We start from the raw sequence: 16,818 nt of genomic DNA on the forward strand, positions 1-16,818 counted from the left end.
CCTTTACATTACGTGCGTCACCAAATAAATTATGAAGTGAAAGCCCAGCATATTATTAATTTGATTATACAATTAACCGAGAAAGCTCGCCTTATCGCCGTAATTGAATAATGTATTATTTTTCCGACATCGTAAATTTTGCATCAATCATAAATTCTGTCGAGTCAACGTCGACACGGTGATATTTATGCGATATTTACACGTTGTTATACATTTGTTTCCTTTTTTTCAATAATAATTTTACCAGCACACGGTTAAAATCGTCCATTATCACGAACTGCCAAAGGGTTAACTTTACCGGTAACCGCAGATTTGATTAATCGACCTCAAAACGCAGTTCACTTATTAACATAACGCTAACAATTTCAGTATAACGCTTTGTGAAATTATAAAGGCTGGTATAGACTTGTTGCGTATTCGAATAACCTTTGCGTAACATTTAATGACACGATAGCAAATAACCAACGATCCATTGTGTTTATGCAGTGAGTTTACAAATTTGTTTCTAACAATTTAACACGTATTTAAAAATAATTGTGTCCTAGAAACAATTACATAAGCTTTCTATGGAAATAAAAACAATTTTTTTTCGTAATGGTCTTATTTAACTATCGATCGATAAAATGTGAAGCTTTTAAAAAAATTGCCGCTTGACCTTGAAAAAAAATTTTGACGCAAAAACGCGTTAAAAACGCAATAAACACACTGCAAATTATATTAATGCAGACAAGAATATTTTGTAAGTAACAATCACAGATCTAATGGATTGACCTAAAGTAACCAAAACTACCATAGCGTACTTTACATATAACAATTATTATATATTTAAGTTATTAACGCAACAAATTTGATGCAAAATAACAAGAGCGAGGTTGCCAAATCTCCACCTGTTCAAACTCAGATGGTAATGTAAATATTGTAATAAGAAAGCAGACGGAATTAATCCCCCATAATTTTATTATTGGCTGAAGCGTCAAGCAAAAAACCTAAAAAGAAAAAAGCACAAAAAACATAAAAAAAAACACAAATATAAAATTATCATTGTAATTGACAATTGCAAATTAGGTTTTCCTATATTTTCCTGTTCTCACACATTTATATCGTGATAAATACTTCGAAAAAATATCTAGCAACTTAATAAAATTAAGTTTAAGAAATGTTCTTAGCCCATCTTAAAATGACTAAGTTGTATAATATTTTGTATAGAAGTTACTTATTTTGATCGTTATTTTGCCGACACATACATATCACAACCAGCACGATAAAGTCAGTAACTTACACTTTTAAAATCTGTATTCAAATCTTATATGCACCCTAATGTTTCTAATTTTCATCGTATCTAGGAGATCAGATTATACTTTTTATTTGCTTGACCATCACAGATGTTTTTCTAGATTTTCCTATTCTCGCGAATGAACATTGTGATAAATTTTTGGGAAATTATTTTCCAACTCGATAAAATTACGATACAGAAATTTTCTTAGCCCATCTTGCAATGTTAAGTCTGACATACATACCACTACCAGAACGATAGACCAGTGCTATAGTCAGTGACTAGTACATTAAAGACTAGGGTTCAAATCCCATATGGACTCTTATGTTTTTACCCTAATTTGATGGTTTATAAAATAGCAAAATTAGTGAATATTATATAAATATTATTTTGATGGACCGTCACAAATTAGGTTTTCCTAGATTTTTTTTAATACCACAGGTGAATATTATAATAAATAGTTATAATAATAATAGTATATTTTAAAACAGGTATCAGTGTTTTTGAGTCTTTGATTTTTGCGCATTGCATACAAAAAATATAATAAAACCATTAAATAAATATATATGTTTTTATAATTTAATTCTGGTCTTTCTTTCGATACTAATTAACAAAAAAATCTCAAAGATATGATTTAGTATTTTCTTAGTCAAATAAAATTATTGCCTATTTAATAATAAAATATAATAATTACTAGTATTTGCTACAAATATTAGGCGACAAAGATTCTATCAAAATAAACTAAATATTGCTACTTAAATTTCAATATAGCAAAAAAATTTAAATTCACAGATAATACGATATTGTTATGGTCATCAAAATATATACATCGTATTACTGGTTTATTATTTTAAACATTGTATAAAGAATGAATAAAATGTACATACATAAAGTCAAAATTCAGAGCACTGAAAAATAAATTACTTCCCCTCAAATGAATATTAAAACCAATATGAACATTCTAAAGCAAAACCCATCCTTGTAGGTTCATATTTCATTTGAATTTGTATATCCAGCCCATTTAAGATATCAAACAACGGTCCAATTGACCAGTATCAATATTTAATAATGGTCAACACTGTATCGCGCCATATCAGATACAGATTCGGGTCAAGTGATTTAATAGCTATGTTTGATGTATGCGTGTGGTTTTGGCGGATATAGGCAAATAGTATATTGTACCATAAACTATCGATTTCTAGCATTCAGTAATAGTTACTAATCATGTGCTGCATATTTGTCTAAAGTTTTCAAAGTCTGATCTGATGGTTGTAAGTTAAAATAAAAAGTAAAGATTAGAGACAAACAATATTTATTAAAAATTGCTTATGATTTTTATAGATCATTTTTTGATTTAATTTTTAATATAATTTTTGTTTTAATATCACCCTGTGTATTGACGGTATGAACCTTAGTTGTTTAAATTTTAAACAAGGACATTTGTACAAACAAACAAATGGATGTGCACAACTTTGAAATTCTTTAGGGATTTATTCATATTTGCACAATCTCGTTACGGCTAGCTACCGAAAGCAAATTTATGACTGTGTATTTTATTACGTATATAGAAATACAAAATGTATGGAAAAAAACAGAATATGTTTATATTTATTATTACTTACAAGTTCAGATCCACGTAAAACGCTATGAAGTTAGTCACGAGTAAAAATATCAATACGCAATATTTAATAATAATTTTAAAGGTATTCATAAAATTTTCTTTGACTATTAAAATGCTGATTAAATTGATTTAAAGAGTATTGTCAAGTCTCTTTGATTGGTTAGGCGACAGAACTGTAATCCAACGGACACTAAAACTATTGACGACGATATTAATAATTTAAAAACCGTAATGAACCAGCTAAAATATCGTCAGTAATGAAGCGTTAAAATTTTTATAATAATCCATCGATTATTAAAATAATTTAAACTAAAAAAAATTAAAAACCAATGACAGAAAAAAATTTCACAATTAAAAACTTTGATAAACAAACTAACTGATAAAAATTCAGAGCATTAAAAACGATACGTAATTGCGTAAATAATTCATTATGGAGAGTAATTTATTTGCTTGAAAATAAACACATAAAAATTTCACTGTTGAAAACTTAAAATATCGTAGCTGACATGGATCAATTTAAACAGTCTAAAACTGAAAAGGAAGTAAATATAATAGATCGATAAAAAAATATAAGCATCTACATTGGATAAGGATTTAATTTGTAAAACAAGCTCATTTTAAGTGTCATTAAATCTTGAAAAAAAAGTTCTGGAATTGACAGATTAGATAATACGTTGATTAAACACCTTTCTAGAATTTTCATTCATTACCTTAAAAACATGTTTAACGCGTGCTTATATTTTGGGTGTTTTCCAACCATTTGAAAAACCGCTAAAATTCATCAGATAAAAAAATCTATTAAGTTAATACGCCTTTAAAAGCATCTTTGGGGAATAAAATTATTAACGAACAGTCTGACTTTTATGAAAATCACGTGAAAACACAGCAACTTGATAGTCTGATTAATCATAAATTCGCTAATTTTAATATGAGATAGAGATCGGAATTTTTATTGTGAGATATAGAAAAAGTTTTCGAGACAGTATAGCATGACGGTTGGATTCATAAATTATACAAATACAAAATCCCTAACTATATGCTATGCTTAATACGCATATACCTGAGAAGTAGAAGCTATGTTGTTTCACTAAATAATGAACACTCGATACCGCGTAAAATTCCAGCTTGAGTTTTTAGGGAAGTTTGCTTTGGCCGTTTTTTTTATCTTGCATACGAACGATATCGCAAAATTAAAAAAAATATGCATCTATCTATTGCGTTTAAAATCCTAAACCAATCGCGAATGAATTAAAAAATCTTTAATAAATATTTTGCGTGGTAAAAAATTAAAACAATCAATTATTTTTTTTGCAAAACTCTGCTATCACCTCACAAAAATAAACAAGGCAGTAAAATAAAATAGAAAACAAGCGTTTAATATATGTGAATACAAATGGATTCAAAGATTAAAGTAATTAAACATATTTATGTACTTTAAAGGGCTCGCCGCCATTGCGACCCTTAGACCGAAAAAGCATGATATAAAAAATAAAATTCTAATGTTTAAACAATTAATTAGTCTGTCCAGTGTAGAGTAACACCAGTAATAATATTTTTTCTAAATTAGAGCAGGCATAATAAGTCTATAAATATAATATATAATGCATATTAGCTCTTAAATACCAACAATTAAAGAACACTTTCATTTTAATAGCAGAAAGAAATTTACAAAACCACACCAACCCAAAACCACACATTTCTTTAGACACTAAAGAAAACATTACAGTGGCTCTAAATTATTACATGATTCATTGCTTTTACTTACAAAAATTTTTTCCCCTAAATTTTAAAAGGATTTTTAAACTTTTTCTTAAAAATATAACCACTAACGTTTTTTTTTTTATATTCTGATTTTTTATTAAATTTAACAAATTGTTAACATGAAAATAGTTATTTTTTATGTTTGTAAAATAATAGACATTATTTAAATAAATAGTTAAGCCGAAAAAAATTCACTTAAATTGACATTGCAATAAATTAAAGGATTTGGCAAGATTATTAGAGATAATGTGTCTTAGTTTGAAATAAATCCAGAAGAGGACCCAAACACATCTTGGAGACGTATCAAAATTATTTTAAATTAAAATAGCAAAAAACAGTCATCAGCCACAAAAAACTGGATTACTAATAAAATATGGAAATTTATCAAAAAAAAAAGAAAAAACTTCCGTCGATTAGTTTTAATAACCAAAAAATATTAAGAATTCTAAGTAAATATTTACAGAGAAGTTCAGACAACACAAAAAATCCATAGTGGAAGTCAATAAAGTTTTACAAAGAGTATTGCTAAGATTCTAAAGGATTTTCAGTTTCAATTTGCGGAAAAAGGTTTCCGTAAGATTAAATTATAACATAAAAAAAAAATTTTTTTTAATCATACAAGTCGCATGAATACATAACCATATCGGAAAGGTTCTAATCTAAGCATAATGTTTATTCTATATATTTATTTTCATATGCCAAAAAAAAAGCTACAGAGACATATGCATATAATCTACACTCTTGTAGATTTTTTTCCTAGATCCTTTTCTGGTAACAAGGACTAGTTCGCTTCTCTAAGATTTCAGATTCTAAAGCCGGCTTTGAATGTGTCACTATTTTTTTTAAATGATGACAGTGCCATGAGAAGGATCTAAATTGTATTATTTATAAATTTACATAGCATCCTGTTTGTGTATATACCATAAAAAATACACATTGCAATACTACGTAGTTTCGTCTTGTATTTCATGAACATTTTCTCATCATGAACGTGCAAAAAGCGACATGTATAATCTGGATATACGGGAATATTTTTTTAGATATACTCGCATCTGTCGGAAGACATTACACATCTCAAAAGCGATATAACGCGTGTGTGTTGTTGAAAATTATTTTTCTTCGAAAACAGCGAAACGTATATTTGTTTGTGTATATATTATATAAAAAAAGCAAGAAAGTCATTAGCAACATAATACTCTTGTAAAAAATCCATCAATCGCTTAAGAAAAGATTGTATTTTCTATTTTTTGGTGCGTAAGATGAGGGTTTTGTGTTGTTATTGTTATTAATAATATAATATTTTGTCGGTTATTAAACATAAACACGATGTTCGTATTTCCTTTTGTGGCTTTTCCTATATCCATTTAAACGCGGACAGTGATGTTTAATGCTCTTGAAACCCTTCTTATCACATATATTTACCCTTCATATCGGAGAAGTTTTCTTGCTTTGCGGAAACAGTCTACACTTTGGGTTGGATATATATATTTTTGCGAAAATATAAATATAATGTAATCCATAGTAGCAAATTTAATAAATATTTTCATTTAAGATTAAACGTAATAAAAATATTTTTATAAAATGTATTTAATTCAGTACAAAATTAACTCCTTTTTGGTTCTTAAGATAATGCTACCCCCAAGGCAATACAATTTTAAATTTTATGTTTTTTTTTAATGTAATATCAAGAATAATATATTCTTAAATATAAAGGTCATTAAATATATTTCAGTTATATTAAAAAGCTAATTTGTATTGTATATTATAAAAAAGTGTATTATTAAAATGTAATAAGAAAGTTATTGTTGTTAAAATTATTAATTTTTTTTAAGAGGTATATATTAAATGTGATATAACCTACAAACTATTTAATAAAAAATTATACTCATATTTTTATTAGTCATTATAAAAACTTATTTTCTGAGAATAAAACAATATTTTACAATTTGATATGAAAAGTAAAAAAAAACAAGTATTTTTAAAATAATAGATAAACTAGCTAAATATATATTGTAACTATTAATTTATTAAGACATCAGATAATTTGAATATTAAATTGTATTTTAAAGAGTTTATAATAAAGTATTATTTAATAAGTAACTCATTCAGGAAAGAATTAAAGCTACGACTTTTTAAACTAAATATTAATAACTATAAAAATAAATTTATTTAATTTATTTTAAGTAAGTTAAAATTTTAGATTAAATGCACTAAGTAAATATTATGTAATATATTATTGTAAGATAAGGCATTTTAATGCTATTTCTATTAAAGATGTAAAATGTATTTTATTTAAAGTGTTATAAATAAAATATATTTTACATATAGTTTTGTATAGTACATATTTATAAATAGCAATGATTTACTAGTGCTTAATGATTAAGTATGAATTTTTTTAATATAAATTTAATACTTTTGTTGATGTCCTATATATTTAATTTTTTATAATATATATTTTGTTTTTTCATGAAAAATTCATTTGTTTTGCTTTATAATTACCAATATATTTTTAGAAAGTCTATCTTTATTCAAAATTCACATGATTAAATACATAATTTATTTGCCAAGTGGAAGAATACCTTGTTTAATTTTAATTGCAAAAATCAAATTATTTTCGAGCGAATCCATCGACGCGCAGACAATTAATGGCTTGGATGAATTTATAAAGAAAATAAAGGGAAGAGTTGCCTAATTATGAAGCTTGTCGCGTTTAACACAAGTTACTCGGAAAATTTGCGCGTTTATCTAACTTCCTTCATTGTGAACCAATTTAAATAGAAAAAAACATTTACCTTAAAACCATCAACACCGCTCTTCTCTTCTCCAGCTCCTCTTCTAATTATAAGTATAAACTAGTTTAAATTATTTTATTTTTAATTTGATACAATACACAATTTTTAAATATGCACGTTAGTTATTTATCGTTAAGGTTATTATTGTTTTTATCATTAATCACTTGCGGTGAATCACGGTTTTGCGTAATGTTTCAGTGAATATTCATAGATATTCATTGAAAAGCTCCCGCGGAAACTCTGCGAAAACTTAGCGAAGAGCTTTAAAGCACAGCGTCGCCGAGAGGTGCTTTCGGACTAAAGGCTTTAGCGCGACTGGTCTAAAAGGCTTCGGGGAAACGCCTACCTCTGCCATGAGAACGGGCGTGCGAATGCCGCATGTTTGCGCAACACTGACCTGTGTATGTATGTATATGTTTATTTATATACACATGTAAATGTATAAACATTACAATTAATATGATTGAAATATATCAATCAATTTGAAAATCAAAGGCGTTTTTGTGTGAACTATTTATGAGCTTTTACACTGTGGTATACAATTTATATTCGATGCAATTCTTAATATGTAAAGACTGGTTGAATTTTTTATACTACATTAAATAACTTTTTTCGTATTGTTAGGTATTTAGTCTTTTTTGTTTAAATTTAAATTTAATTGAAGTTGGAAATTATTACTCACAAACTTTTTTGTGACTAAGAGTTTTATTTTGTATTTAATTTGTTAAATATATAAATTAAATTAAATCAAAAATATTTAAATTTTCAAAGTTACGTATGATGCAATATAATAGCTATATAAACTAAAATATAGATAAATACAAAATTACGTGATAAAATTAAATGCTTAAGTTTGCTATTAATATTGTTCATATTTTTAATAAGAATTGAAAGTTTTGAAAAAAATCATTTCTGATTTTAATTTAAGGTTTTGTTATTTGTTTTAGTATTCGTATATGTCTGAACATGTACCTGAGCACAAAAAAATAATTAAGTTATAAAAAAAATATTTTTTAATCACTGTGTAAGCTAAATTGTAATTTCTTAACTTTTAATTTCCCTTAAGGGAGCAAAAAAATTAACTTTTTTTCATATTATTTAAACGTATTTTCAAATGACAAAATTTATCCTTAAGAAATATATAAATATATTGGTTGATACTAATATATAATAAAAATACAGTCAAGACTACTATCTATGCTTGCTGTGTTTTACTACCCATAATTTTATTCATTCAATTTTCAATGCTGATTTAATTAGAATAATAATAAAAGTGTGAATCTTAAAATTATATTTAAAATAAAGTCGTTAAAAACACATGTTTTTTAAATTTACATTAATTTTTATATTATATTTTATAGCATGAAAATTTATTTTCATGTGTTTTTTATATAACAAAAGTTAGCTTAAGTTACAATAAAAATATTTTTTAGATTAGATTTCAAAGTATTTAAAAATGAATATTTAATGTTGCTCATTATTTTATTTTAGATGCAATAAATATTTTGCGCTTTCTTCTAAATAAAAATAGTTAAAAATATACGTGTCTTAGATCTTCTAAGAAACATAGTTTTTCTAGTTAGCATAAACAAATAATATTGTGATTCGATCGGACAGATTTATTTTTTATTTCAAATTTGACCATCATGAACTTAGAGATTTTTCCTATGTGATATACAATCAATAGATTTAGATATTATTTTAACATTACCAAATCGAAAAAATAAAAAAGTCAGTGCCGGATTCAATGTGAACAGGCTCTGAAATATTTCACAAAATAACGATGTTGATAATACCACTGAATTAAAATTTACTGTTACAAGGTTATATAGTCCTATTAGATCCGTATTATAAAATTACATAAGTTCTTAACTGAATGATCTGTTTATAACAATTTAGTTAGAACTTACAGAACAAACACTTCGCTTTCGTATTGAAACAAGGATAGTTAAGGTGTACTTACACTAACCAGAGCTACTTCAAATTAATCGAGCCAACCCTTAGAAGCTCGAGAAGAGCACTTTTTACTTAAAACATCTAACTAGATAGCTGACTCATAGCGGTCACAGAGTTCAACCTGACCATCGATGTGACTTGGAGGCTACCGTGACTTTTGTTACATTTCAAAGGTGAATTAAAAATTGTATTTTATAGATTTTTAATTTTATTAGAAATATATATTTAGAATATATATTGTTAATTTACAGCGTGACAAATAAACCAAAAAAAAAACAATAAAAACTTACCGCATAAAAATAATCATATACTTTTGATGACTCGATTACGTTCAAAAAAAATTAAAACGTCACGTTTACGTGTCGCACGAAAGCTTTCTCGCGACGAAAGCCGAAACGCCGAGCTTTCGTGCGTACCCCAAAAACAACCAAATTTCCCTTATTTCCCCTTTATATTTCCTTTCTGATTTTTTCCACACTTTCGCGAAAGCTCGTTCGGATTCAATCCCCATTGTAGATTTTCCCGCTGCGATGTTTATCGCCAGCCGTGTTGACACTCCGGTTTGGCGAACGGCGAGAGAATACTTTTGTTGTCTGTGTTTTTGCCGATTTAGTCTAAACACAAACATGCATTGAAAAAACAAGCATATACACATTTTTGCAATATCCTAGAACCGGCTATCGAATCATTCGATTGTTGGGGACAATCTCTTCGAAGGTCCTGTACGTACATTTTATTTCTTTGCTGCGAAATAGCTTCTCTTATAATCATAGCAAGAAATTGGATAGACTTAAAAAAATCCTTAAAACCAGTAATTCATTTTAAATGTAAATATTTATTTTGCACAATAGTATAACCATTTAATACACGAAAAGGTTTATAATTAAAAAAATTGTGAATAATAAAAACCTCCACTACATTTTTGTGTGTATATATAAAATACGATATATTATTATTAAACAAGAAAATAACAACGGAGGTAATTTCTTTGTATTCCCACATCTGCGCAAATTAAGTAAGCGAACTTTGTACGTGACCTAAAAGTGGATGCAACTTGGTGCGATAAAAATAAAAAAATAAGACTTTTGGTCGGTTTGCGAAAGTTATTAATAAAGATTTAATAGCTCTGAAACTTCTTTTATAAATACATACAATGTTGCGTAATTACAATAGTGCTACATTATATATTTTTATTTTATCTAATTACATTTATACTTTAATATAAATCTAATTAAAAGATTATTAACAAATTAAGTTTAAATATATTTTTATTAGTAATAGACTGATGTTTTAGTCACTTTAAATTCCTTAGAAAGAGTTGCAATGAAAATATGTTAAGCCAATAATGAAGTATCAAATAAATAAGTAAGAATGTATTATTCTAAAAAATTCAGTTAAATAACTTGGTAAACAACAAATGTACATAATAGGCAACGTGACTCATAAAGCTCGTGCTTTTAAAAACAAGTAAGAATATCCTTTATACTAGGTTTTCACCACCTTTTTGTAACGATTTTTTTATAGCGATATCGCTATTTAGCGATATCAGTGGAAAAACATTTATTAAACAATAGCTGTCCGTCTCTCACTGTCACGAGATACCGCAGCTAGGGGGTGAAAAATTGTGTGGATGCAATTTTAAATATGATTTAAGTATATTTCTACAATAAATATTTCAAGTTTAGCTGATATATTTTTTTAATTATTACAACTTTATAACATTAATAAATAAATATTATAATAAAATATAAAATTAATATATTTTAAAATAAAACTTACTTGACCGAGTTATTTTTATTTATAATATTGTAAACTTTTCGTAACAATATGACAGGCGTTACCCCAATGCGTTACAACAGGGTAAATAAAACCAACAACTATCAAGTTAATAGTGAGACAATAGATAGAAATCAATGTTATAAATTATTATTACAACTCATAATTAATATATAAGCACTATAAACGACACAATTATTTATTACAATATTGACCAGTGGGATAAGAAATAATAATTTGTGATGATTGGTCAGAATTGAAAATATATAATAATTACATCTTTTAGGCAATTTAGTATTTAAGATATAAAATTACAACCTAAGCCTTTTAGGCACTAGTCTACTTAAATATATTTTGCTGTCTGGTGTTACTTTTACAGTATTTATATTATTAAATGTTTTTTTCAATATGTGAATTGTCTACTTCGAACCTTTTATAAAACTAGAATATTTAACTTTCATTGTAAAATTGCTTTAACTTACAAAGGAACTGACAGTTCCGAGAATTCCAATTATTGTTTAATAAATAAAAAAATTTTCCACAATACAAACATAGTTATGCAAATCATGAATCTTACTTTACAGCTGAGCTTATTTTGCCAAGACTGGCTGGAAAGGAGCTAATTTAATATTATACAATTTTCTTATGCAATATTTTTTTTTTGGGTCAATCTATATATAATATATATATTATACATTCATACTTATAAATATATTCATTAAGGTTATACATATTAGTATACCTAATATAATTAGCCCTCGGTGCGTGTTACAAGTTTTAATAAAATTTTGCACATTACCCTCGAACGTCCGTAACTGCTGCCACAGCTGGTGCAATAACACACATGTTGAGAATCGCTGGTCTATCGGGCGTTATAATGAGAACGGTGCGTTCGAATTTAGCCCGAATTCGACCTCATTAGTAACATATATCAGGTGATATAGTAACACCGTCTTTTGTCTTTTGTTTAATTGTAATGAGTCTTCGCTAGTGAAAATATTCCTGGAAATATGTGAACTTAGAACCGTTTGAAAATAGTTTATTAATCATGTGCTGGGTGTCTAAGAAGAGCATTGTCGATGCTTTTTAATTGATATCTAGAGTTTTCATGGTAGAGAGCGTTTGATACTTTGATGTAAGACATACGATGAATTATAAATAACATTTAATACTCAGATATCTTGGTCATTACTGTATTTTTTTTTATTAGACTGATAAATTGTACAAGTTGTATTTCTAGCCCTTTAAATATTATTTATTTGTTGTTCATATAGTGGAAAAAATACCATTTTTTAATTTATTTTTAATCCCATAAGAAATAAAATTTTCACGAAGAATTAAACAAGGAACAAGCTGAGTAGCAACACCGTTTCATGCATAATTAAACCGCCTCAATATTAAATCAGCCGCTGAGGAGTTCCCCGAGACGAAACAATAAAACTTTGAGCTATCGAGTAAAGTGCACTTTGATCATTTGCAAGTTAAAATGTAACTTCAAAGTGGTTCAGGTGTATAATGAACATCTCAATGGATACAAATTGATGTCGCTTACTTTGTCGTTAAAAATTTTGTATCATAAAAATAGGCATTTCGGTTCAATGGTTACAGTATTAAAATATATTATTTTTATTAATAATATACGCTGTATTTAATAATAGTTATATTAAAGAGATATCAACTATTGTGAAACTTTAGTTTATATCTGATATGTAGCAATAAGCAATCAAATGTTACCTTGCTGTATTATAATAGCACACGTCTTGTTACAATAAAAAAATCATAAATAAAAACTTCGACTGACATCCAATTTGGTAAAATCTATCAAATACTTATATAGTTTGTATGCAAGTATATGATATATTTATGAAATCACAGGGTTTTTAAAATATTTTTTTTTGAATCCTGTATATTTTTGCAATTTTTTTTTCTGTATTTAAAATAAATTTTAACTGCATGTTTAGTCAATAATAACATATATTGATTGTAAGCTGTAATAACAGTTTTTCTAGAACGATCAGCCTTAAAATATATAAGCCTCAATGATTGTAATAAATATGGATCGTAATAAATAAAAAATGAGGATCGCTACGATATACCTAGTTACCTTATATTTCGAAAAACAATAAAAAAAAACAAAATATGTTTTTTGTTTTTGTTTCAATGTGTATTGTTTTATTCGTTCAGTGTTTATCAAAATTTAATTCGTAACCGCAAAATTAAATTCAAAGATTTTCTTTTAAGTACGGTTAAAGAATGGATGCAGAAATCAGTGTAAACAATCGATTCTGAAGACATTTCACAAGGTTTCTACCACATCTTGCCGTGCCCGTGTTGTCGATCCACTAGAAAGGTTTCAGATAAGCTGAAAACCCATCAGCCAAGTGATATATGAGAAGAAAATGTCGTGTTTGTTCTGAACATGGTATAAGGAAAGATACAGCATACATGTGCAGAAGCTGTGAAATTCCTCTTCATATTGATAAATGTTTTAATACGTATAAAAATATTAAACTAGATAAAAAGTGCATATAATAAAAATTAATTTAAATAGTGATATAGTGTGCTTTATGTGTAGTGATAAAAAATAATGTGTCCGTGACAGTTGTAAGCAGAAAAAGGACGCTGAAAAATTTGGTGAGTGCATATTATATTATATTTTAAACGGATATTTTTTATAAATCGTTTATACACGAATTTATAGGGTCTTTTAAAAATACATATTATTAAATTATAAATTACTGGTTTTTAACTATTGTAAATATTTTCAATTTACACAAAATATTACGAATGAAAATTACATATTTATTCATTCATGATTTTATTCCTCAGAGAATGCAATAATATTATGTTTTTTCAATTATTTTACAATAAACTAATACGGTTATAATATATCCGAATTGTAGCTTTTTTCTCGTGGTGTCTTAATCTGTGAATCATTGCGGTTTTCCAAATGGTGAGAAAATTTCAAAATATGAAACACCGGGAAAAATGTTCGTAGCTTAATGGATGATATTTTTTGGAGGTTCTTAGATTACTATGTTATCTAATTTATCCACATATAGCTTAACGATTTTTCTTTTTAATTTTGCAATAACATACATAATTTTAGATTGAAAAACTTGATTAATTGATGTACTATCAACCGCGATGTTTCGATTTCATTTGATTGGATTGGTTTGATGTTTACCTAGTCAGACAGTTTGCCCCTGAAATTTATTTCTGTACAATAAATGAAACGTTAAATATTATTTTTTATATGAAATAAATAATTATAGTTCATACATTTCATAAAAAAAATTCACGTGCCCCAAAAAGGCGACGTCTCATTGTATTGCGTCACAATGGATTAGACTAAAAAGTAAAATATAATTTATTATATTTGTTGATATGCCAGTATTTTTTTAATAAAAGAAAAGACACTAAATACGAGTCTTCGGGCATTAAGCAGTTAAATTCTTATTTTTTTATAGTTTGTATTGATCGATTTTTAAACAAATCTAATCTAGGAAATGTAGATTTTAAACTGTTATAAAAATCATCATTATCAATATTATGTTTTTTGGTTGTAAAACTTGAAACTAATCTTTAAAAAACTCGGAACAAATAATCATTATTTGAATTATTCATTGTAATTATCAGATCCAACGTCTATCTTAAAAAAATAAACTCTCACTTAATTGTTGAATTAAAAGTGTAGCTAAGTAATAACTTTATTGGCTCTTAATTTGTCTTAACATCAATTTGTTCAAGCTTTCTCAAAAATCATTAAAAAAAATGTTACACCTTGTCACATCCTTAATCACTTAAATCTTGCTATATATCTAATAATTTTATAAAATATAAATTATTTAATATTTATTGATATTTAAACTATGACAATAAAATCTAAAATAAAAATATTATAAATAGATTAATAAATTAATATAGTCTTACATTATCATAAAAAAATGAAATGTAATAATGACAATATTATCGATATTACACAAAAATAATATATATTTCTTAAATATTATAATTATTAGGAATTTTTACATTTTTTAAATAAAAATTTATTAAATAAAGCAGGCAATCAAAAACAACACTAATAGATCAAGTTTACACCAATTTCCTAATATATTTTTTTAATATATACATATATTTGTATATAATCATTTGGTAAAGTCGATTTATTTTTAAAAAAAAAAAACAATAAATTGGCATTATTGCCTAATTCATTATAATATTTATTCTGTCACAAACTAGAGACTTAAATAACTTGAGAAAGTTTATTTATATGTTGTTCTTGCCATAGTACTGTGTTATGTAGTCTTCAAGTCGTCAAGATTTTTTAAGATCGGTTTGAATTATTATGCCTACACTACACTCTCTGAAAGTTGGCCAAGGTTGGCCAAGGACCGAGAATATAGTGGGTTACTTCGGTCGAGTTCGGTTCTGTCCGCTCTAAAATCTCTTTTTGAAGTTGTCCGAGATTACCGAGAACGGGAGGTAAAGTGGGGGTAATTCAGTCGATTTGGCCAGCTTCGAGCGCTTCCGAACATTGTCAGCAAAAGGACCGGAGTCAAAGAAACCGAAGTCGGAGCTATTCTTTCGAGCGCGAGCGGTGAGATACTTCCCCTTTCGCTCTCTCGCGTGTTAAGTGACGACAGTGAGAGAGATAATGATATGGAGTTTCGCTAACTGAGATAGAACGAGTAACTCGGTCCAATTTCAGTATGCGCGTAGGCGTCCTATGGTTAACGCATGTCGAGCGCTGCATCGTGGTTACGTGGTGAAGTTACAATACCACATGCTTATCGGGGACTACAACAGACTCTTACTGACATCTTTGAATATTTTAGGGCACCAGAAGGGATTAATTATATTTTTGATAGTATATTCTTTTAACATATATCGTTAGTATATTTTTTTTCATGTAAAATTAAATAATTAAAAAATAATTAGTGGTACTTGATTTTGTTAAAAAAAATCGTTTCGAATATCTTTATGTATTTTCTTAGATCGGTTTATATAAATGTCACACCATAACGAATTCTTATTAAGAATCGATGGCGACAAATTATAGGATAGTCACAGATGTTTTATTCGTATTCTGAAGTATCATTTTTATGCCTTATGGCATTTTGCAAAAGCCGACAAAGATTTTGCGTAAATTGAATATTTACGACGGAAAAGTTTTCACTGATATTGTATTGGTGAGTGCCCACACAAACTTTTACAACTATCAGTAGCGTAATTTTAATAATATGACAATTTAAAATTGCGATTATTTGGCACATTTCACGATCGCGCGTAAATATGCCGGCTGTGCGTGACAGAAGCCGCCGTCCGGACATCATTTACGGCCACCGTCCGGACGGCATATAAAATTTGCGACAGTGTGGTCGCTTACTCGAAGTCGTAGGTCTTGGCCGACTTCAGTTGTAACTTCGGTTCGGACAACTTCCACAGAGTGTAGTGCAGGCATTAAGATCAAGGTGACTGCTGTCTTATTAAATCTGGTGAAATGGTAAAGAGTGCTTTTCTCTGTCTTATAAAAGTCGTCTCGGCGAAGCTTCGCTTGATTTAAATTTGGCTGAACTCTTCTTTATTCGAGTAGCTTTAAATAAAATTTAAAAGAAAATATATTTCTAATGCAACTA

At 27.4% G+C, this 16,818-nt stretch overlaps 1 protein-coding gene across 5 annotated transcripts in view; it reads right to left on the reverse strand.

Moving 5' to 3' along the window:
• The window catches only part of LOC148232809 (uncharacterized), a 449,135-nt gene that overhangs the window by 293,911 nt on the left and 138,406 nt on the right, over window positions 1-16,818 (reverse strand). The window contains exon 1 of one of the 5 annotated variants that reach the window (XM_088189593.1): window positions 7,448-7,744. The exons of the other annotated variants lie outside the window; for them this stretch is intronic. The gene's annotated coding sequence lies outside the window, so the exon portion shown is untranslated. Of the gene's footprint in view, window positions 1-7,447; window positions 7,745-16,818 lie in introns of those variants that run through there. 5 annotated transcript variants of the gene reach the window in all.

The sequence above is a fragment of the Plectrocnemia conspersa genome, unplaced genomic scaffold (genome assembly GCF_051122295.1).
Source record: "Plectrocnemia conspersa isolate PC_06_02 unplaced genomic scaffold, ASM5112229v1 ptg000008l, whole genome shotgun sequence".
NCBI classification, from domain to species: Eukaryota; Metazoa; Arthropoda; class Insecta; order Trichoptera; family Polycentropodidae; genus Plectrocnemia; species Plectrocnemia conspersa.